Source organism: Lissotriton helveticus, chromosome 7, assembly GCF_964261635.1.
Source record: "Lissotriton helveticus chromosome 7, aLisHel1.1, whole genome shotgun sequence".
Lineage (NCBI taxonomy): Eukaryota > Metazoa > Chordata > Amphibia > Caudata > Salamandridae > Lissotriton > Lissotriton helveticus.
In genome coordinates, this window is record NC_136068.1 from 466,216,332 (window position 1) to 466,241,913 (window position 25,582).

General features: G+C 43.9%; 1 protein-coding gene across 1 annotated transcript in view; it reads right to left on the minus strand.

The window, feature by feature from the left end:
- DOC2A (double C2 domain alpha) overlaps nucleotides 1-25,582 on the minus strand; it is a 1,310,014-nt gene that overhangs the window by 469,454 nt on the left and 814,978 nt on the right. The window lies entirely within an intron of this gene.

Genomic DNA, 25,582 nt, shown 5'->3' on the forward strand with positions numbered 1-25,582 from the left:
CTGCTTCTGCATTCAGGGTGAGGGCAGGCACATCAGCCGCTCCCCAGGGGGGCGGAGCCAGCATTGTGGGGACAGGGGCAGCCAGGAGCACTTTGTTGACAAGCTTCGGTCCTTCCTGGGCCAGGTGCAGGCTGAGTCATCAGTCGCTCCCCAGGGGGGCGGAGCCAGCATTGTGGAGGCAGAGCACAGCCTGATGCATCATTCAGGGAAACTCCCACCTCCCACTAAGGTGTCATCCTGTTATTCACCACCTGTCACCTCCCAGCCCTGTCACTCACACAACTCAGACAGTCAGATACACACAAAAGCAGAGGCGGGCTGAAATGGTTAGGCAAGCAAATGCTAGCTTTCTAAAAGTAGCATTTGCAAACACAGGATATTAAAATAAACTTTACTAAAAGAAGTATTTTATTATTCTGAGTTCAGGCATACTAAACATTAATTTCTACCATGTTCCCTGAGCCTGCTGGGATTATAGAGTGTAATAATTCCAGCAGCCCATCTGGCCTATAAGGGAACTGGTAGCCTTACAATAGTGAAAAACGAATTTGGCAGTAATTCACTATTAGAACATGCCACACACATCAGAGCATGTCCTACCTTACACTTACAATGCACCCTGCCCTCAGGCCTACCATAGGGGTGACTAATATGAAGTTAAGGGAAGGTTTAGGGGCTGGCAAGTGTGTGCACTTGCCCAGCCAGCATGACAGTACCAGACTGTACGCAGGTTCTGCAATGGCAGACCCTAGACACATTTTAAAAGGCTGCTTCTGTGGGTGGCGCAACCAGCGCTGCAGGCCCACTAGCAGTATTGGCATTTACAAGCCCTGGCACTCCTGGTGCACTTTACTGGGGACTAACAGTAAATCCAGTACCAATCATGGACATCAATCACATGTACATTTTACACAGGGAGAGCATATGCACTTTGGCACTGGTCAGCAGTGGCAAAGTGCCCAGAGTCATTAAACCAACAAAAACAGGTCAGAGGGAGTATTGGAGGAAGGCAAAAAGTTTAGGGATGACCCTGCCAAGAGGGTCAGGTCCAACACCTTATATCATCTATTTAATTTGTAAAGCACTCTAACATCTTTCAATCCCTCTCTCACAAACCGTTCATGTGTTTTATAGTGCTGCTCATGCCAGTGCAGGGTGTCAGAGCTCTTTACATCACACACACAATATACAGACAGAATGACTCATTTGTAGGTAATCCAGTCTAGAAATGATATTTGTAGCACATCCCCCCCTGACTACAGCTGAAGTGTTGTCATAGGTAGTTCATCCATCCAGCAATAGTCTAGGATGAAACTGAAGGGATTTGCAGTGTGCCAAGCATTCTGCCTGGTGAACTAAGAACTCTAGCAGAAATATGGAATAAGTAACTGGGGGCCAAAGTCATCTAGATATTTGATATTAAAAACATCCTACAGTGTCACCTTAGAGTACTAACACCTGCAGGCATCGGCTGCAGCTGCCTGGTACAGCACAGGTGCCTCTGAGACTTTATGTTTATGAAGCACAAGGATGGAGTCACTGTGGCTTTCGGTAACTATCCTGTTTTTTGTATAAATCGTTCCTATCACATGTTAATGGAAAATGAAAAAAAATAGATATTTTAAAAAACATCAAGCAGCACGGGACATACAAGCCAGACTCATAGTCAACCCTCAAAAATAGTGTCACTGATGCATATCTGTAACATAAAGATGATGAGCATACATCGCACAACCAATATCAGAACATTGAGGACGTTTGTACATCATGCCACGTGCCTTGGTGCACTTTTCTAGATGAAACAAAGGTAGCAACGTCCACAGGCAAGTAGCAAGCTGAGCTCTTGCAGTGAGTAAAATCACTAACCAGATAGCAACATTTAGGGGTAAAGGATAAGGTGGAACTGAAATTAATTCTAGGTAAATTCATTTATGCAAAGAAGGTGGCTACGGACAAAATCTCCGTTGTGTGGCATCCAAACTTGTGAGGTCTTCAGGGCCTAGATTTTCAGCGTGGGCACAAAAGTAAAAGAGGCATCAAATTGCGATGAAAATTAAGACATAAAAAGGTTTTAAGTAAACAGCACTGTAACACAAGTAAATACACAATGCTCTGTGGATACTCAAGAAGGGATTCGATCATAATTTACATTTTATAAATCCATGATGAATAATCGTTTTCTAAATTGCGGGTACCTCAGATTAATACATAACCCTCTTAGTTAGCATTATGTTCAGGTTAAAGCAGCTGCCTGACCAAAGTACTTACTTCTCTGTTCTGTAGTCTGACTGTCAGGCTGATAGTCGCGACGTTGCAGCCCACAGAGTCCTATGTCACTCTGTCTACTCTGAATGTCAAGTTCGGTGCAGTGGCGGCGGTGAGCACAACACTGACTGCAGCTTCCCGCAACGCCCGAGGCCTCGACCCCTGCACTGCCATGATTACGTGAGTGTTGAAACTGCCGTCCTGTCCGGTCCAAAGCCCCGGGAATAAATATGCGCAGGCAGCAGCCATTTATTATGCCATGTCATTGGGACAGCAGTCGGCACACCACCCAACTCGAGTCGAGCCCCCTGCCTGCCGCTTCCTGAATCTGACCTCACTTCCGAACAGGCGCGGGCGGGAATTTCTAAGGCCAGAGGCAGCAGGGCAAAAAGTAACATTGTAGCAAGCAGCAGAATGTGTTCAAAATTATTAACTGTTTACTGAGCCTGCTGGCAAGTCCCTATAGGGAGCTCAGTAGCAGAGCCGGTGCGTGTGCTAGCAGCCTGTTAACCAGTTTCAGCACTGGTACAGCAAAGTGACACAGTGGCATTTAAACGCGTGACAACGTATTTCAGTGCGGTGATGCGGAACACCACACTGAAATGCGTTAGTGTCACACGTGAAGCGTGATACTTGACAGGCATGAATGCATTTTAAGTCACATTAGGGCAGACGGCGGGCAGGAGCTCGAGAGCAACAATCCTATTGTGTCACCATCTTGGCCACGCCCCCTATAGTATACCCTCTAGACCCAACTTACTCCATCTTTCTTGCCCCAGCAACACCTTTTCCATAGAGCGGATGCCAGTTCTGAAGTACACAAAACATATCAAGTTCCCCTCTGCTTATTTCAGCCTTTGGACTATCAAGCCTCGTGCACTCAAATTCTGCATTCTTCTGTCCCACTAGACAACATTATTCAACCCGTCATGCGTTCCAGCACCAACTCAATAATTTTTAAATCATCGATGGTCCTACCCCTGTCAAAGCACCTACTGCTGAACACAATATCTCTTTATTTCTCAGTCTCTGAACTGCCATTCGTCTCCAAAGCACCTCCACACAAACAAATACTACCCTCACACACTCACCACTCTTGCTCACCGTATGTGCAGCCATCTATTGTGATACTCATTGACCTCTCTGTGACTGGTGGATGTGTCGCCCACTCCACACTGCTGTTCATCCTTACCAGGCTAGTGCTCCACATGTTATTATTCTTCATTTCTGTATTTGCATTTTCTGTCTTTGGCGGCTCCCTGCTCTGACCACCAGTTTCACTGCCCATTGTCATTCAACGCTCAGGATTGACTTCATTTCTCTTCAACCTTTACACATCCTCCCTTGGCAATATCATCTCCTCTTTTGGGCTCCGCAATCACGTCTACACGAAACAAGCCCAAATCTTTTTCTCATTTGCAACATTCGCCTCTGCCCTCTATTCTGACATCTCTCACTGGATTGCAGTCATCCATCACTTAAAGGCACTCTGTTCTGGCTTTCTGAATTGTGCTAAAACTGGGACCATATTTTTGCCTGCTTCATCTGCTCTAAGCCACCTACTTATCCTGATTTACTTCACTCCCGGCTTCTCTTACTTGCTCCCCCTCCTCAAGAAACCTCAACATACTCTTATAACCCAGCATGCGGCTCTAGTCATTCGTTCATCCATTCAAAATACTTCATTCTGTTTAAATAAAACCATTAAAGTACAATGAGCCTTTACAATCAAAGAAATGTTAAACATTTGAAACATACAATCAATAAAACGTTAAACATCAACTATTTACTGGTGTGGCGTTTCACACTGGCTCGCGGCACAGTTCGACAATACAGTGCCACTGATTGAGGTGCCAACCGGTTCAAAGTCCAAATAAAGATTTATATGTTAATTATAACCTAAGGTTTATGTGAGTATCAATCAAATATATGTGGGTGTGTGGGTGTGTGTGTGTGTGTGCGTGTGTGTGTGCAGCATGTATTCCCTACATTTTGCAAAACATTCATAATTTAAAAACACATAATAAAAATACCTATCCACTATTAAAACATTTCCTGTTCCTCCTAACCAGGACAAGAAAGATGTCTACGGAGTAACATATAGCTCCTGAATGTAATTGCTGACGGTATACAAATGATGGTCTGCATTGCACAAAATGTCAATATTTAGTTACGGGACTGATCAGCTCTCTTCTGGGTATCATATAGAAGCTACAAAAGAAACAGAAATCAAAGTGCTTTGTTCTGAGGAATCATTACAGGGGCACGGCGGAAGAGATCAATCCAGCCCATCAGAAACTCTGAAGGCAAATAAACGGTATACAATTTTCAGATGAAACCTTGTTAATAAAAACCTCTGATCTGAATTGGTCACCATTCTAATATAGTGTTGGATACATGGCTGGATGAGTAAAAGGGTATGGGCAGATACACTGGCTTTCTTTAATTCATCGTTCTCCCTCTCTCTCCTCGTCATATTGAGGAAATTCATTTCAGTTCCCTTTTACTCATACCGGCAATAGATTCAGGATCTAGGAAGAAATTACTCTGGCCCATCTTACCAAGTATTTTACCCACCCCATGAAACAAGTTGCCGGCTTACTCCATATTGCTTGCCACAAGAATAAGGGTGCAAGATGGATCCTATCCTCAATAAAAGAGATGCCTAGCTCCACGTGGAAAGTAAAATTAGTGAAACCTAGGGGGAGGGGAGGGGGGGTGCTGCCAGGATCCAGCCGCGGCCGGTAGTGGGAGTACCGGCCGGGCGGTGACTTGGGGAGGGGGAGGGGCAGGGTGGGGGTAGTAATGTATGGGTTACGGAGTTTAACAGGTAAGTAAACATATAAATGAATAAAACGAATTTCGTTGTGTGCACTGTATCAACAAAAGCGATGCAGTGTGCGCAACGAAGGGAATATTTGAACATTGAGCTGTTTTAGTTAGCTACATCATGCTAAAAGGGCTGGTCTGAGGGATAAAAAGTAGATTTTCCATACATAAGGAGTATCGGACCTATATTATGTTAGCATGATGCATCTATACGTACCCTCTTTTGCTTGATATATATATGCTTTTGCAGGGAGGAGAACATTTATTCTCTCCTTGCGTATCTACTTCTAACAGAGTAGGCTGAGAACCATACAGACGCCATTTTTTTGAACTTATGCTCGAACACGGGCTGTGATCACGTTTTAATCTCTGGCAGTTGTCAAGCCCCAGTTCATCTGAGTTACTGGGAGCAGCTGAAAGTAGGCTGTTTACTGGACTGTCCTGAGACTCAAGGTCGCATCTGGCTTTGGGAGCGATAAGCGCATTCCTGGAGGCGCCCTGCCTACACTCCCGGGCACCAAGACGAAAGGGAGTCACCCCCTCCTGACCTTCCCAGTAATAAATAGTTATTCGGGCTATTGGTAGGTATAGTCCTTTATGATATTTATTTAATAAATCACAGCTTCTATGTTTCTTTCAACGTACATGCTTCTTGCCTCCAGCAATGATTCACAGTTGTTGGCAAAATTAAATGAGAGGCCCAAATCAGAGAAAGCATCACTAGTAAGCATCTGTCTTCCCTTAAGGAAGTGTGATCCGGTCTGCTTCTTGGCATCCCCAGTAACCATTCTATAAACGCTCCTTGATTCACACTCAACCCCAAGTCCATAAACTGCACAAAGTGATCAAGCAATGACTGAAGGGCATTGCCCGAATGCACTATCAAGACTGCGTCATCCGCATAAAACAAAATCGGCAGAGGACGACACCCAACTTGCAGCAATTCACATGCTTTGCCCACCAGGTATTCCCCAGTATCATTAATATACAAAGAGAATCAGAACGGAGCTAAGATGCAGCCCTGCATAACCCCTTTTTCTGCATTAAATAACTTGGTTCACTCTCCCTTACTTCCATATCTTACACATACCGTGATCCCCATGTACAGTTGCATTTAAAAACAGTATAATAGTGATCTCAATGCCCATGTTCATCAGAAGGTCCCATCATTTACTGCAATTGACACTATTGAAAGCGTATGACAAATCCATAAATGCCACGTAGAGCACACCCTTTTTTGCCAGAGTACACTTACTAATTAAAAGGTGCAAATTCAAACATTCTCTATAATGCTCTATTTCTTCTAGAAACCGTGCTGGGTGTCACATATACTATTTTTTTCAGCCCAAGTCGCTATCCTTGTTAGTAAGATTATACCCAACACCTTAAAGGTGGCGTCTAGCAAAGAAATTGACCTGTAACAGCCTGGCTCCATTTTTTTAAATCAATCTTTTCATTGAAATTTCATAAAAAGGAAAATAAAAGGCAGTCCATTGCAATCCTGTGGCCGAAGAAGAGCCTTAGGCCCTTCAAGATCAATCAATGAGGCATATTTCAAAACTTAGTCATGGAGGGCACTGAATAATTAGGAAAAATGCATTTACAAACTTGTTAATCTCAAGCTCAGTTTTCCACAAATTTCCCCAAGGTCTATACCCCCATTCCACTAGGCTCCATCTTGTTACCCTTTGTGAAAATGGGTACTATCACGGACTGGCGCCATGTAGGAGGGGGCATACTTTGACAGGGCTTTTAAAACATTTGTGACAAATGGTGCCCAAAACTCAATATTTTCTGCAAACATATCCTGGAGTAAGCCATCTGGCCCTAGACCTTTCCCTTTCCTTCTTTCTTTGATGGTGCTTTTGACCTTGTCTAAACTCAGCTCTAAGGAGACCACATATACTGCTGAATTACTGGCCTGGGACCTTTTCATATTAGATCACTCAGCCTCATTTTTCGCATCATATTTAGTTGCAGAATGCTTTACCCATTTAACCAGTGGAATAACTGTTTCCACTTGCGGTGTTTCTGACTCCCTAAAATACGGTGCATTACAACACTCCAAAAGGCCAGCTAATCAGATTCCTTGCTCGCCTTCTGAAGTGTCTCCCATGCTTTCTCCTTTATAACAGCCCTGCGCTATTTCAATGCCACATTATAAAGTCTCCTTCATTCTGTAACTTTACATGTGAGTCTTGGGTTGGCCTTCAATGCCCTCTTTAACATCCTGTGAGCTTTTGTGCAGTATGAATCAAACCACCCTAGTGCTTTCCCTGGACCATTTTTTTATATGGCGTTGCAATAAGGCCTCCCTTACATAGTTACCAAGCTCCAATATGGCGAAAATGAAGTATCATTAAGGCAGAAATCCACATGTTCCTGTTTATTCTTAATTAGATCATGCAGAAACTTCCAAGAGTCAATTCTGTCCCCTTTAAGTGCAATGACATTCTTTCTTGCCACCACTAGCTCTGGCCTGGTAGACTTAACAGCACACCCTGGTAATCCCAATTAGGGGCCAGGGATAAGGGGTTCTGATCACTAACAAAGGTAGGCATTATTTGGAATCCTTCAATAAAAAACTCCACATTCTTTGATACAATCACAAAATCAATTATACTTGACCATCTCTTCCTTACATATTTTGGAAGGTGATCCTCTTGTAAAGTGCAGATGTCATTAAAAAAACTCAAATTAATTTACATTATAAAATCTATTAAAGGGGGCGTGGCCAACTTCAGAGGGAAATGGCCGCACGGTGGCTGAGCTTCGTCACGCCACTCCTGTAATATCTGTTAAAAACAGTGTGCCCCGGCCACCATCGCCTGATTCTCTTTCCAGCTGCCTCGTGTTTTCGGCCCCATCGTCTGTGCCAAGTTTCGCTGCTATCCTAGGCTCCAGCAAGGTGAGGCGGTTGCCGATCCGATGCAGGGGCTCCTGTTGTACGGGGCGCACCCTTCTCCATCCTGGGCACGCACGGAACTCGACGCCGAGGTCACGGTATGGTGCGAAGGCCCCGTATTTGCTGATTGGGGCCGGGCCTCGCTCTTTCAAGCGACTGCACCGGGGCGTCTTACGTCCCTGAACATTGCGGACTTTATGTCTCGCCCTCCATGACAGGCAATCTCTTCTGAGCCAAAAATTCCTGTGGTTTCGTCTAACGCGGCCGGCGGGGAGACAAGGCCCGAGACTCGGTGAGCCTGCCATCTCCGCATTGCGGCGCCCCTCAAGGGGTGTAGCGATATAGTACGACCGGCGGTGAGTCTCAATCAGCCACTTCTTGCCTGGGCCCCAGAACATGCCTTGCTGTTGTGCCTGCTGGAGGGACTGGAGGTGGCCTCCTGGCGTTGACACTTGGGGACTTGAGCCTCTGTTTCCTTTGACACCCAGAGGGGGGGTGATCACCAAGCGCCCTGTCTTCCCTGTAAGGGACGGGCCGTCCGCATTTCAACATTCCAAGTTGGGTCACCCCATCCCCCCCTCCTTAGCGCTAGTGACCGTGCATCACTGTGGATTAGCCTAACACCCAGACTTCCATAGGCTGGGGGGGAACACCTAGCCGGCGGAACCCGACAGGCCGGTGTGGGTTGACAACCACGGCAGGCGGCGACGAGTAGCCGGCTGGGTCTGATCTTTCACCCTCCTTTATCGCTCTACTGACTTGGGCCTAAAACCAACACCATGCGACAGGCCGCAGTGGTCGCAGCGCCGTCCAGGCCAAGCTCGACAAATTTGCTTGGCAGAAGAGCCAGGAGGAGGATCAATCAAACCAAAAAAAAAACGGGATCAGACGGAGCCCACACTGCAGGACATTCTATCCGCCATCACAAACGTTCGTACCTCCCTAGAATCTAGCATCACAACAGTTGTCACGGAGGTGGCCCTCTTCAGACCAGATATGAGATATGTCGGGCCGAGTTCAAGCGGTCAAAGACACCACTAAAGAGCTGAAAACCGACTCGGATCTTCTCAAGCCCCAAGTGTCCGAACTCCAAAATGTGCAAGAAGCCCTCACACTGCAGCTTGACGACTATGAAGGCCGTATGAGACGAAATAACGTTCGAATCCTGGGTGTGCCGGAGCAAGCGGAGGGGCAGACTGCCGACCTATTCGAGGAGGAATTGGTTCTTCAAAAGCTTCAGCCACGGGGCCTCTCCAAGTGCTTCTCCATTGAGCGTGCACATCGTGACCCCGGAGGCAGACCTAGACCCGGGGCGCCTCCTCGGCCTCTTCTGGCAAGGGTGTTTAACTACCGCGATAGGGATGCAATTTTACAGACTGCATGGCGGCCCCACCAATAATCATCGACAATAGCAAGGTACCTTCTTTCTTGATTTCACCTTGTGGGTCCAGAAACATTGATGCAGCTTCCTGGAAGTGAAGCAAACTTTAAGAGACCAGGGGGCATATGTAGGTAATCTCCATTTTGCGATTCTGAAATAGCGATTTTTAAGGAATCGCTATTTGAGAATCGCAAAATGGAATGTAGGTAATAAATCGCAATTTTTTTGCGATGACCTAATATTCCTTAATTGCGATTAGCAAATTGCGAATCGCAATTAAGGAATGAGTGTCCCATTCATTCCTATGGGCCAAGAGGCCCATAGGAATGAAGGGGGATACATTCTCAAATTGCGATTTTCTATGAGAAAATCGGAATTTGAGAATCGCAATTCCAAGGGTGTCAGGGTGTCCAAAGGACACCTGTTGCACCCCTGGAATGTGCCTGTAAGTACATGTGGCGCACAGACATGCCCTAAGGGCATGTCTGTGCGCCACATGGCACTTTGAATTAAAAAAAAAATGAATTTTTAAAGGAAATCGCAAAATACCATCTACTTGGAGTAGGTGGTATTTTGCCATTCCTAAAACCTGAATCACATTTTTTAATTGACTCCTACATAGCATTTAAGGAATCGCAAAATTGCGATTCCTTAAATGCTTGAGCAAAATAAGGAATCGCAATTTTTGTGATTCCTTATTTTGCTAATATGCACCTACATAGCAAAACGCCGTTTGCGATTCACAAACGCCGAATTTCGGTGTTTGCGATTCGCAAACGGCTACCTACATATGCCCCCAAGGCATCAAGTATGCAATGATTTTCCCAGCCAAGCTACGGATCGAATCGGAGGGCAAACTATGGTTCTTTACTAGGCCTGAGGATGCTTGGGACTGGCTCGAGGGTTGGAGAACTGTTGGCAAGCGCTCCCACAGGTCCGCGAGCAACGCTGGGGGCCCTGGCGGATGCGGACTTCGGCAAGGGTCAACGCCCGTGGATGAACTGACGACTTGAAGTCCAGAAGGGTGAAGTGTATGGGACTGCAAGTATGAATGCCCACAGATAGAGGTCGAGGACCCCTTCAGAGCCTCCCATTCAGACATTGACTGCCCCTGTTTGCATTATCCCTTATATTGACTTGCCTTGTTATATAGGTGGCCACATTGATTTCTATTGTCAGCTGCCTTGTTATGGGTGTCTTGATTCAGTATTCAAGTTATCACAGCAGGCTTATTATGATAGTTCAAATTATTAACTACGTTATCGGTTGGCCGGGGTGACTGCAGTTCTCATTCGCAGTTGCTCAAGGGAGTGGGGTTGTTTTATGTTCCCCAAACTGTTCAGGGTGGGCAACAGGCACTCTGCAAGTTGGGGGAGGCGGGAGGTTGTTTACCCATCATGCAGGGAGGCAGGGTGGGGGAGGGTGTTGGGGGTGACTGCGGAGTGTTCTTTTCATTTTGTTTTTACACAGATACTCATGTGGATGTTAATGGCCTGGGGGACAAGATAAAGTGGGGGGTGGTTCTGCAGTACATGAAGCATCAGGCACTGGACATATTCCTGTTCCAGGAGACGCATTTGATTGGCAATTCATGTGGGGCAATGAACAGATGGAATTACCGTATGGTTAGTCACTCAGGTTTCACCTTGGGTTCACGTGGTGCGGGTGTGCTCATACGTAAGGGATGCCCATACATTGTAGATAAGACTTGGAAAGACGACCAAGGCAGATACTTTGCGCTTTCTGGCACTTGGGAATGTCAGGTAATTAATTTGGTGTCCGTTTATGCCCCCCCTGGACTGCAGCGTCCTGTCTTGTGGGATATTGGGGTGCTCCTGCTGGATCTTCCAATAGGTTTACTGGTGTTGGGCGGTGACTTTAATCTTGCAATGGATGGTTCTATGGATCGCCTCCCTCCCAGGAGTGACCCCCAAGGGGGATCCCAGCTATCCGGATTTGTGTCGGCGCTGGGCCTGGTAGATGTGTGGCGTTGGCTTAACTCTACTACCACACAATTTACCATTTATTTGTCAATAAATAGTCAGTCACATATCGATCATGTTTTCACGCTCGCTCAGGACATCCAGTTGTTCACGGCTTCCAAATGTCTAGCTCGTGGAATCTCTGATCACTCCTGGATCCTTACAACATTAACCATGGGGCAACCCAGGTGCCGCTCTACCCTCACAATAAACCTATGGGCACTTAAGGTGCCTCACATTAAGGAGGCTCTCCTTAAGGACACTGACTAGTACTTCAATGAAAACGTGGGGTCGGTCTCGTCACCGGCTGTGATCTGGGGGCTTTTGGCACAATTCTAAAGGGTAGGGCTTTGTCATTCATTGTGGGGCACAGGAGAGAACTTACAAGACGTGTGGTCGAATTAGAGGAGTAGATTCTCGCAAAAGAAAAGGCCCTGGCGACGACTCCTGACACGGATGCGCACCACTCGCTGGATGTGGTGAGACTAGACTATCAGCAGCTTCTGACTGAAGCGACTACGGCCCGACGTACTGCCATCCGACATCAAATATACAAACACAGCGAGTGTACGGGCAGGCTTTTGGCATGGTTGGAGAGAAAGGAAAGAGCATCTAGGTGGGTACACTCGCCTCATGGGGCAGAAGGGGAACTGTTCACAAATCCCCAGGAAATCACTGATGCATTTGCTGCATATTTCTCGTCAGTGTATACACTGGCCGAGGACTACTAATCCGCCATGGCTCCGGAACTTCTATTGACCATTAAGGTCGCCTGCCTATCCACAGAAGATAGGGAATCCCTTGAGGGCCACATCACTGACACTGGAATTGTGAAGACCAGCCAAGATCTGCACTCAGGCAAAGCTATGCGACCTAATGGGCTCCCGATCAAATATTTTAAGCTGATGGCATCCAAGCTCTCGCCCTATTTATTAGGCATGTACACTGAGAGTTTCGATCCTGGGGTTTTACCCCTGAAGTGATTTTGGCATCGACAGTGGTTATACATAAACCAGGCAAACCGGCAGCGGACTGCAAGTCTACCGACTAATCTCCCTCCTAAATGCAGAGGTGAAAATTCTGGCAAAGCTACTGGCCAACAGGGGAAACATCCTGAACAACGACTCCGGAACGACTAGTTCCGAAGTCACGCAAGCTTAACAACGACTTGCCCGAACAACGACTGTTCGGGCAGGGAGGAGTTCAGAGCAGCATCGCAGAGGAACAGGTAAGAGGGGTTCGTTTTTAGGGGTGGGGGGTTAGGGTTAGATTTTAGGGGTTGGTGTTTAGTTTATAGGGGGTACAGGTGTTTGTATTTATTTATAAGGTGGGGGAATTAGTTCAGGTGTTGAGAACGATTTTAGGAGGTGGTGGTGTTCGTGATTATTTTAAGAGAGGGGGAAAATAGGTTTATGGGGTAGAGTTAATTTATTAAGGGGTGTGGGTGATCGTGTATGTTTTTAGGGTGTGTGGGTGAACTCGTTTATAGAGGGCGGGGGTTTGGAGTTAGTATACAGGGTTTGGGGGCTAGGGGTTAGTTTACAGGGATTGGGGTTTCATTTTTATGGGGTGTGGGTGCATGTGTTTGTATTTAGGGTGTGTAGGTAATCTAGTTTAATTTAAGGGTGGGGGAATTAGTTGAGTTTGTGTGGGTGATCGTGTATATTTTTAGGGTGGGGGAAATTCATTTTTAAGAGGTGGGGGAAAGGGGTACTAGTTGGAAAGCATTTTTTATTAACACACATTCCTTTACCATGAACAATCGTGGTAAAGGAATGCGTGGTAAAAAAATCATGGTTCAGACGAGGTTGTGGTTGCGACCTGGTTGTTAGGGAAGTCGTGCTTCAGTGAGTCGTAGTTCAAACATAAAACCGGCCAACACGCTTCTCCCGTACCTGACTGGCCTGGTACATCCTGACCAATCCGGGTTTATGCCAGGGCGTAACACAGCTTTGAACTTACGCCGTCTAAATGGGGTCCTGGAAAGAATGGACACCATAAAGGAGGATGCAATCCTGATGTCACTCAACGCAACAATGGCCTTCGACACCATTAAATGTGAATTTCTTTTTGCGGTCTTGACACGTATGGGGTTTGGTCCCAAGTTCATCAAATGGGTCAGCACAAGTTGTCATCAATAACCATGTATCAGGCACGTTTCCACTCCAACGGGGCACCAGACAGGGATGTTCCCTGTCACACCTTCTCTTTGCGCTGGTGCTCGAGCCATTGGCGGTTTGGATCAGTGGGGATCCGATGATCAGAGGGCTAAAATGGACTGATAACCACGAAGATCGTATTTCCTTATACGCAGACAACATCCTCCTTTACTTAGACTCGCCTACGCAGTCTCTTAACCAAGTCTTAAATATTTTCTGCGTATTTGGAGCCCACTCCGGATACACGATTCACTGGGCCAGCTGTACGTTTTGTGGGGGGATCCTCTGCGTAATCCGAAGGGATATAGCATACCTGTGGCCTTGCAAGTCTTTAAATACCTGGGTATCTTTATCACCCCGGACACGGTCTTGTTCCACGAGTCCAACTTGCTCAAGCCCTTGACCCATCTCCGCTCTGACGTTAAACACTGTCAGTCTCTTCCTTTAACTCTTCTGGGACGGGCTGCCCTTTTTAAAGTGCTGGTGTTGCCGCGCTTTCTTTATGTGCTGCAGAACTCCCCCAACATGATCCCTGACGCTTATTTCACCGGGTTGGAGGCCATTGTGCGAGAGCTGTTTTGGGAGGAAAGTGCCCCAAGCATCGCCCTTGATAAATTGACGATGGGATGGTATGATGGAGGCATTGCGTTGCCAGACATAAAGCTTTATTATTAAGCTTCTCAACTTATCGCTGTCAATAAATGGGCACATGGGGAGGACGATGACCCTAACTTTTGTACTGATCGTTGGCTTCTGAAAAGGGATGGGTACAATTGAGCGCTTTACACAAACCTACGCAAACCCCACCTTACAGGGCACACAGCACGCACAGTAGAGATTTGGTATGGGGTCAACAAAAAATGGTGTTGGAATAACACACTCACTAAGGTCACTCCGCTCTGGGAGCCTGACATGCTGGGTCAGCTTAGCAGGTGCCCTGGATTTGATAAGTGGGACATGATAGGGATCTCATCGGTAGATGACATGTGGGTTAAAGTTAAATTGGCAACTTTCGAAGACATGCAAACTAAATATCAACAAGCTGAAACTGAGGCTTACAGGTACCTACAGATTAGTCACGCTATTACTGCTGCCCTACCCAGAGACGGCCCTTTGACCGCATCTACCCCGCTGGAGAAAAGACTGTTACTCGACCCTATGCCCACAAAAGCCATATCCCTCACTTATAAGACACTACTGAACAACCGGCGGGACCCAATTGCGCCGACACTGGGGGGAGGACCTGAGAGACAGTGAAGACGAGGACTGGCACGATGCCCTGTCCCCTAGAGAGGTGGCCATTCCACAGCGCCTTCGCCTGGTACAACTAAAAATCCTACACTGGATTTATTTTGAGGCACGCACCCTGTTCAAGATGGGCAGACGACCCGACCCTCTGTGTCTTTGGCTTTGTAACTTGCCGGGCACTTTCCTTCATGTATTGTGGGAGTGCCTCAAAATGCAATCATATTGGGGAAAAATCGCGAAGCAGATGGAGAGGGCATGTGGTACGTCTCTGAAGGCTACCCCGAGCTCTGTCTCCTTAACATGTGGGAAGCCACGGATCTCACTCAGGCAGAACAGACATGGGCTTCCACTGGGTGGTCCATTGCGAAACTTAATATAGCTCAGAAGTGGGGGGTGGAGACGGCCCCATGTCTAAGGGACTGGGCAATCGATATGGACAAGGCAATGATTGCCAAGAAAGACGTCAAGCATAGAGGTTGCCCCAAAAAATGGGATCACAAGTGGGGGAGATGGAAAAAGTATAGATGCGACCTGTGTGTATCCTCAACCATTGAATTGCAGCGAGATCGACGCCTCCTCTTGGAAGTCCCTGGCTTTCAGGACACACTCCCACCCTGAAGTACTGATATGCTTGCCCTATTGTATGCAGCAGAGAGGGGAGGGCCCCTACTGAGTTCAACATCATGTCCGAATACAACTTGTTGCCAATGTATTTAGTGCTTCTCCCTGCTTTTGACAGGAAATGTGGTGATGGACTATGCACATGATGCACTTTATTGGCTGTATGTGGCCTGCTTTTACAGTGGACTCATATATTATGTTACCAACGCACTGTACCTTGTCCTTTTCTTTCTATATAAAAATTGTTTAATAAAGAAAAAATAAATGTATTAAAAACATTTCCATAATTGTCATGAATAAAATGTGTCACCCCTACACCTGCATTGTTTATCATCCCACAACCTACCTTTGCGTCTCATAAACGCAATTTAAATGCATTAAAATCACCAAGCCAAACAATGAAAGTCTCTCGGCCCTTGTTATCTAAACAGCTCTTCAAGCCATTTTCTAAGGCATGTACAACATTGGTCCTGGCACAATTAAAATATATTATTATAATAATTAATTAACATGATGCACCAGGTGCCCTTTAGATTAATCCTGATGATCTGATAGTGTTGTGAACTGTTTTTGAAACACTACCTAAAAAAAGTCACATATAGAAAGATAGCTAACCCTCACTTTCGCCCTGCCATGACTTCATCTAATAGCTGGTGAACAAAAGGAGCTATAACCTAGAAAAAAAGTGGTCCATTGCCCAGGTTTATAGAAAACAAAATACAGGATACTTACAGATGAAACCTAGGCTGTCTACATTTTCTAGTTCGGACCGGACACCGGCTATGTTCCAACATGGAAAGTTGAGCCTTTCTTTAGGTACATCTAGTACACTGATTTTGTAACCTCCTAAAAGAGGTAGTTTTGGCACTTGGCGCTTAGGGTTATAGGACCACAACATCCTGATTGCCCTTCTCCTTTCTTGTTTTTACTATCCCCGTTCACCCCATGAATAAAAGGATACCGTAGGTGAACTAGGGAGTTTTATCTTAATGCTAACAAAAACCCCTAAGAACAGTAGGTATACCATTTTTTAAGTGCTCCCTGGAATACAGTTGAGCCTACCCTGACCTTTAGGAGTCAGAGTGAACCCGATGATGAAGCATGCCACTATTAGAATGGGTGAGGGTTATATATAAAAAAAGAGGCTTTCTCCTCTTCCCACCTCATTTGGTTCCTTCCAAACCCCTCCCTTTGTGAACATCTAGTACACTACCACATGAATCTGGAGGGTGCTCCTCCACCACACTGGTCAGTTCTTACCACTCTCTCTTGTATACAGGGAATGACAGGATTAACAAGGCCTGCAACCTGGCATTCCTCTACCACCTGCCATCCCTTGGTCAGCCATGAGCAGAGTGTAGCAATTATATGTACTCACTCTAAAATTACAAGACAATAGACGTAGAATCAGCACCCCTTTGAGAACACGCTATATCTCCTCTATTTGGCCTAGGTACTGAGTCCTTGTCATATGCCTCAGTTGGTCGATAAAAATATCCCAATGGCACTGCTGAACTCCCCCTTTCTTGTAAAGAAGAGCTTGATAAAAGGGTGAGAGCATTTCCTGCAAACTGTGCAAAACTAAAGTTTACCACCATGCAGTCCTCTTTACATGCTTTAGGACCCTGCCAAATCCATGGTACATGATGTACCGTTTTTATTTCATCCAGTAGATAATGCTCCCATCCCACATTTCTACCAAGACAGTGTCTAACTTTATTTTTACCTCACTCCACCACTCCAGTTGATCTGTTCTTAGTCTGTGAAACCCTTTTAAAATGATCACATAAGGTGTTGCCTCTGGCAGCAATTGTGGAAAGGGACTTACTTAGATGGAATCTAGACATCACATTTCCTTCTTGTAGCAGCAGGGCCTGTGGTCTAAATAATTTCTGTGATTAACAAAGCGCCCCTCCTCCTAGGTGGATCTGTCTCTGTGTCTTGTCACAGGCTCAGGTTTGATGCCATTTAGATCTTTTGTTGCGGACCCTAAAACATCATCACACTGATTGGACAAGACAGAACAGGGGTTGAGGCAAACAAGAAATGCAACTAACTATTACAATTGACCAATTTGGTATGATGATGGTGCTCAAAACCAGGAAGTGCACCCCTATTTACCTCCTATTTGGAAAAAAACAAATCAAAACATAAAGCACATTGGAATTAGCACCCATCAAGATTATAACATTTGATAATTATCACGGCAGCAAATGTCCTAAAGGAAAAGATTTAAGAGAGCAGGTCCCAAGTCGACTTTTGATAGAGAAAAAACGTTCTTTATTGATAAACTTCCACAGCGTCTTTTAAAATCCCAATCATCAGAAATTTGTAGCCAACGCGTTTCGTCTCTGTCGAGACTTCTTCAGGGCTCAAGATGGAATGTAGTAGATTTAGGTGGATTCTGCTAGTATATATAGATCTAATCGCACGGTAGTGGTCACTCAGATAGTGAAGAAAATGACAATCTGTTGATAAGATGAAGATAAGGTGGTGAAGCATTCTTAGCTGTCACAATCATAAGATAACCCCATAAGACTGGGAGATATTATCTATTGAACATTCCCACTATCTGTGACAGATCCTTTCTGTTTTATAGATTGTACATGAGGGGTAACCATATTAAAACTTGTCACACAACACATTTGCTGTGGATGGTATGCCCTGCACTATATGGATAACGAGTCTCAAATTAAAAAATAGTATCAGTCAGAAAGAATTTTTATTGACAAGATACCTAGAAAAAAGAGAATACTGTACAATCTATAAAACAGAAAGGATCTGTCACAGATAGTGGGAATGTTCAATAGATAATATCTCCCAGTCTTATGGGATTATCTTATGATTGTGACAGCTAAGAATGCTTCACCACCTTATCTTCATCTTATCAACAGATTGTCATTTTCTTCACTATCTGAGTGACCACTACCGTGCGATTAGGTCTATATATACTAGCAGAATCCACCTAAATCCACTACATTCCATCTTGAGCCCTGAAGAAGTCTCGACAGAGACGAAATGCGTTGGCTAAAAATTTCTGATGATTTGGATTTTAAAAGACGCTGTGGAAGTTTATCAATAAAGAACATTTTTTCAATCAAAAGTCGACTTGGGACCTGCTCTCTTAAATATTTTCCTTTTGGACACTTGCTGCCGTGATAATTATCAAATGTTATACTCTTGATGGATGCTAATTTCAATGGGCCAGATGCATCAAGCATCCATTTTGCGATTCCTTATTAGCGAAAAATAAGGAATCGCTAATAAGGAATAGCAAAATGGAATGCATCAAGCAATCACTACATAAATAGCGATTCCTTAGAATTCCTTAATTGCGACTTGCAAATTGCGAGTCGCAATTAATGAATACCTCCCCATTCATTCCTATGGGCCCAGAGGCCCATAGGAATGAATGAGAAGACAATCTCAATTTGCGAATCGCAATTAGCGATTCGCAAATTGAGATTGCGAGTTCAAGGGTGCAGGGGTGTCCAAAGGACACCCTGTTGCACCCCTGATTTTGATCTGTGCACATATGTTGCGCACACACATGCCCTTAGGGCATGTGTGTGCGCAACATGAAACTTTAAAATATGCACAAAAGTGCATTTTTCTAAGTTTTTGCAAATTACCACAAAGTTGTACTTCGTGGTAATTTGCGTGCCCTATTAGCGAATTCGCTATTTTTGAAACTTTCATGCATTGCATTTAAGGAATCTCAATTTGAGATTCCTTAAATGCAAACAATCGCAATTTAGCGAATTCTCTATTAGCGATTTTTGCATTTGGGATGATGCATCCCAAATGCAAAAATACCGGTCGCAAAGGGGCAGATTCTGAGAATCTGCCCCTTTGCGACAGGTTTTTAGCTTGATGCATCTGGCCCAATGTGCTTTATCATCACACTGATTATTGCACTGATCACAAATTGGGACCTATTGCCCTTTTCCTCTTGACTAGGTACAGGGGACTTAATCAGCTTTAAAACTTCTATGAGCCTTGCTTCCAGGAAGTCAATACTATTAAAAACCAGTTTAAAATAATCTGTCACTAAGGTTTCCAGTGTACATAAGGTAGTGTCCATAATGTCCATCAATGTTTGTTTAAGACATAATGTATCCGAGTCTACTGGACCTTCATCCCCTTTGTTCTGTGACTCCCACTGGGGCGGGTCTATCACCCTTTTCGCAACTGTACATCTTGATTTGGCAACACCTTTTAGTCTCTTTGCTCGGGGCACATTCTAATTCTCCACAGGGGATGCTAGCTCAATTAACTGTGCGTCAAACTGTACAACTAAACAACTAATCCGGGGGTCTGCTATACCAACCACCTATCTGGGGGAATTTCTGACCACCTATGTCATGAAGAGTACCACAAAAAGAAATTACAGAGTAAAGAGACCCTTGCAAATAATCGGATTCCGATCACACACCAAAGTTATCAGTATCATCATGGCTGTTGGCATGTAAAGAGATGTGTATGTGTGAGAATAGGTTCAACAGACTGATACAGGTGGTCAGGAGGTTTATCTTCACCTGTTCCCTCTTCCTTTGTGTTTGCCAGAGCGGGCCTTTTTGACCTGAGTTGTTACCAGGCGAGGTGAGGTCCAGTCCTCATACAAGACGGGTGAGCGAAATCTTTTTAATTGATTGTGCTGCACTATTAGCATACAGTTGTTTGAGGCTGACATTTGGTGCACCTCAATATTTCCTACCAGTCTGGAGACTCTGCCTTCTTGGTCATTGAGAGTACTACAATATGTGTTTCTTTATAGGTGCCGTGTGCATCCCGTCGATACGGAGGATTCATATTTGGTAGGAAAACACAAGGAAAGTCCCTGGGCTATGTACTAACTTAGGAACCCTAGTATAGATCATGTGTACCAAAAAGCTGTACCCCAATATTGAAATATCTTCTAGATAACACTATAATACACCATATTTGTATAAATTGTAAAGCAGAAATGCGAAAAAAAATTGCGAAAAAAAGAACCTTAGATGTTTGTTGTTTTATATTAAAAGTTGTACAGTTTATTACAATGTTCACAAGGTTAAAAACATTATTATGCACAAATAAAAGTAAATACAATATCACAATTAAATTAAAAACAATGAGTATCAGGAGTCACAGTTTGTTTTCGTTGTCGACGCTGCGTTTCGGTGAAACTGTAATAACACCTTCCTCAGGACAAACAAGTTCTATAAAAAAACATTACAATTAGAAGACATCCTTTTTTGTGCATGTAGAGCGGTTAGGGCTCTCTTTGTCTTTTTTTAGGACGAACATTTTTTAAGAACATTTTAACCTCCGAAAAACAACAAGCTAAACAACATGGTACTTAGTAGAGATGTTAATTACATGATTAGGTTCTAATGGGTGTATTTCTGGAAGCATTTTGGTACAAAGGACTATAGCTAAGGGCTCTGTAGTACTGTTGACTAGGCAACAAGAATCGAGTAGCTTCTGAGTGGGAATAGGTATGAAGCGTACCTGTGTATGAATTCTTTGGTATCCTCTGTTAATCAATTATGAGGAACTTCTCTTGCATCAATTTGGAGAAAAATGGCTTCCTGTTTCTTAATTTACAAGGCGCTATTTCAGTAAAAGAATATAGTGAACATCAATGATTAATTTATGTCCATCGCTATTTATTTTCAAAAAGGCTCTCTACAATATAGGAATTCATCAATTTCTTTTATTACCTGTTTGAATTCAAAGATCTATGTTGTAAAGGTTACCGGAGGGGGGCCACCGATTTTGAATTAAGGGACCACTGTTAGAATCAAGAAGACAAGATAAAATGGGCCTCGTTATTCGCTGTTTAACCATTATTATTGTCCTATCTGGTAAGAAGGGGTTACTTTCAAGATATGTAACTCACCTCTAAGGGTAATGAATAGTCCTTCCTTCTAGGATTAAAAAACGCGCCACTGGATGCCTTCAATTATATCCAAAGCGTTGGGTAAAATCAATCACGGTTGTTTTAGCTTTCAACCTGTATAGAATATGTAATGTATAATGTAGTTAATGATAGCGTGGAATTCTATTCAGCGGATAAAGAGGTTTAGATATTACTATTTTAATGGTTTCTGCATCGTTTGGTAGGGAGTTAGAGGGAAAGCAGAAGTCACCGAAATACGTATAAATATGAATAAATATGAGTATTTCTACCAAGGGGGCGCCAATAAAAATGCCGCAGTTCGAGTTACAGATATCGGCATAATACAAATAGATCGGCTGGGCTCGTGCTTTTAAGCAAAACATGCCGCAGTTCGAATTACAGTTGTCGGCATAATGCGAGTAGATCGAATGGGCTCGCGCTTACCTTTAAAATTCGTGCCGGCCTCCTTGCTCCCCTCTCGGTCCTATCCACGTCTGCTGCAGTGCATGGTTTGCCAAAGATAAACAGAGTCATTTGACTCCTGTTTAAAAAGGATTCAATTTCCCGGGAAAACGTCAATTTCATGACGTCACGGATAGTTAACCAATCCCAGCGCACTACGACAGAGAACTACAAATGTAGTTTTGTTTACCGCGTTGGACCAGTCTCTATGTTACCGTTTTCGGTTTCTATTGATAAACGGTAACCAAGGACGCCATATTCCCGCGTGATGAAAGGGCCTATTGTTATTGGCGGTAGCCAAGGACGCAATGGATTTTCTTAGTTGTAATTACAAACCGGGAAATAAGTTAGCAAGGCAACGTCCTAGTTTGCGAACGTGTCGCGCAATGTCAATATTAGCGCGATGTTACTTAAAATACGCAGCCCTGTGTTGGAGCTTGTGAAATGGATTTACTGCAAAATCCTTTCCCAGTCTTCTTTTGAATTTAGTCCATTGTTTACGGAGTTGAAACGGGACATGTAAAACTGTTCACGTTTTTTCCGTTTTAGAGTAATATCTCCTCCTCTAGTATTTTGGGTGATGGTTTCAAGGCCACACCATTTAAGGTCATCAAGTTTGTGATTAGCTGACTGCCAATGTTCAGTGAGTGGGGCTCCTTGTTTTTTACATCTGATTGCAGACTTGTGTTCATTCAGTCTCAGTCTGATTTCTCGTGAAGTTTCGCCTACATATACTAATTCACATGGGCATTTAATTAAGTATATTATGTTTTTAGATCTACAGTTAATGAACGATCTGGTGAAATGTTTAGTTTTGTTATGTTCAATAGGATTTCCTTTGATCACTTGGTTGCAATTGGAACATTTACTGCAAGGAAATGTACCTGTAGGTAAAGGGTTATTGTCTATGGTTCTTTGTGATTGGGTAGTTTCCCTATATGTCTGGACTAAACTGTTTCTGATAGTTTTATTCCTTCTGAAGGAAATGATGGGTTTAGGGATTGGTGGATTACTGGTGTTTGTGGTTATTAAGTTCCAGTGCCGATTGATAATGTTTTTGATTTTATTGCTAACTCCACTATAGTTAGTTACGAAGACCATTCTTTTGTCTGTTTCTGGATTATTGGCTTTCTTATGGAATAGGTTTTCCCTGTTGAAATATTTTGCCCTCTTTAATGCTTGGTTCACCATCTTTTTTGGATAGCCCCTATCTGTGAGTTTTTTGGCTAAAATCCCTGCATGATATAAAAAATCTTTAATGTTGGTACAGTTGCGTTTCAATCGCAGGAATTGTCCAAAAGGGATATTGTTTTTTTGACATGGAGGGTGGTTGCTGTGATAGTGCAGCATAGTGTTTCTATCTGTCTTCTTAGTGAATAACTCTACCTGCAGAGTTCCACTCACGTGTTTGATTAATATGTCCAAGAACTCGCATTGTTCCTGGTCCACATGGCTAGTAAACTTGAGATTGGTGTCTCCTAGATTTAACCAGGTTATGAATTCTTGCAGCTGTTCCGAGGTACCAGTCCATACAAAGAAAATATCGTCAATATACCTCGACCACATTGAGATGTTCTCGAAGAATGGAGCGGATACATTAAAAATATGCTTCTCTTCGAATTGTGATACGTACAAACAGGCCAGACTGGGAGCACAGGTGGCTCCCATGCTGGTACCTTTCGTTTGCCTGTAGAAATCTTTTTCAAAAAGGAAAATATTGTTTTTTAGGACTATGGTCACGCAATCTATGATAAACGTCTCATGTGCTGTGGGATCATTGTGGTCTTGGCTTAGTATGGTACTGATAGTTTTTATGGTGTTGTCCTGGGGTATATTAGTATATAGTGCTTCTATATCAAGTGTCACAAGGTACTGGGAGTCAGGATTAAATGGAGCATTCTCTATTTTCTTGATGATTGCTGCCGTGTCTCTGATGTATGCCTTTTGTTTGGTGACATATGGTTGGAGAAAAATGTCGGCATATTTACTTAGTGGTTCAGTCAGTGAACCAATGCTCGACACTATGGGTCTCATCGGTGGGTCTTCAGGGTTCTTATGGACTTTAGGGAGTCCATAAAGAGCTGGTATTGTGGGATTATCATTCCGTAGGAATCTATGTTCCTCTTCACAAATGATGTCTTCTTCCTTCGCAAAATCTAAAATGTGTCTAATGTTTGTTGCTAGGTCCTGCCACTCTTGTCTGTTGGATTTGCAATAGTGCTCAGGATTGTTCAAGAGCAATTGCATTTTCTCTTTGTAATAAGAAGATGACATGACCACAATGCCTCCGCCTTTATCGGCTGGTTTAATTGTCAGCATGTGGTTATTTTCCAGTTCCTTCAATGCATCTTTCTCTTTCTTATTGAGGTTGTGTTGTACCCAGTTTTTTTGGTCTAATACATCTGAGACACTTTTGGTCACCGCTATTTCAAATGCCTCTATTTGTTTGTGAACTTGGACCTCCAAACATTTTTTAGAAAAATTAGACTTATGTCATTTTTCGAAGGTAAAGAAAAGGTAAACCACCCTAACAAGTCAGGGCTAAAACCCAAATCCACCTGGACTCCCCACCTGGGTCAAGTTCACAAACAAATAGAGGCATTTGAAATAGCGGTGACCAAAAGTGTCTCAGATGTATTAGACCAAAAAAACTGGGTACAACACAACCTCAATAAGAAAGAGAAAGATGCATTGAAGGAACTGGAAAATAACCACATGCTGACAATTAAACCAGCCGATAAAGGCGGAGGCATTGTGGTCATGTCATCTTCTTATTACAAAGAGAAAATGCAATTGCTCTTGAACAATCCTGAGCACTATTGCAAATCCAACAGACAAGAGTGGCAGGACCTAGCAACAAACATTAGACACATTTTAGATTTTGCGAAGGAAGAAGACATCATTTGTGAAGAGGAACATAGATTCCTACGGAATGATAATCCCACAATACCAGCTCTTTATGGACTCCCTAAAGTCCATAAGAACCCTGAAGACCCACCGATGAGACCCATAGTGTCGAGCATTGGTTCACTGACTGAACCACTAAGTAAATATGCCGACATTTTTCTCCAACCATATGTCACCAAACAAAAGGCATACATCAGAGACACGGCAGCAATCATCAAGAAAATAGAGAATGCTCCATTTAATCCTGACTCCCAGTACCTTGTGACACTTGATATAGAAGCACTATATACTAATATACCCCAGGACAACACCATAAAAACTATCAGTACCATACTAAGCCAAGACCACAATGATCCCACAGCACATGAGACGTTTATCATAGATTGCGTGACCATAGTCCTAAAAAACAATATTTTCCTTTTTGAAAAAGATTTCTACAGGCAAACGAAAGGTACCAGCATGGGAGCCACCTGTGCTCCCAGTCTGGCCTGTTTGTACGTATCACAATTCGAAGAGAAGCATATTTTTAATGTATCCGCTCCATTCTTCGAGAACATCTCAATGTGGTCGAGGTATATTGACGATATTTTCTTTGTATGGACTGGTACCTCGGAACAGCTGCAAGAATTCATAACCTGGTTAAATCTAGGAGACACCAATCTCAAGTTTACTAGCCATGTGGACCAGGAACAATGCGAGTTCTTGGACATATTAATCAAACACGTGAGTGGAACTCTGCAGGTAGAGTTATTCACTAAGAAGACAGATAGAAACACTATGCTGCACTATCACAGCAACCACCCTCCATGTCAAAAAAACAATATCCCTTTTGGACAATTCCTGCGATTGAAACGCAACTGTACCAACATTAAAGATTTTTTATATCATGCAGGGATTTTAGCCAAAAAACTCACAGATAGGGGCTATCCAAAAAAGATG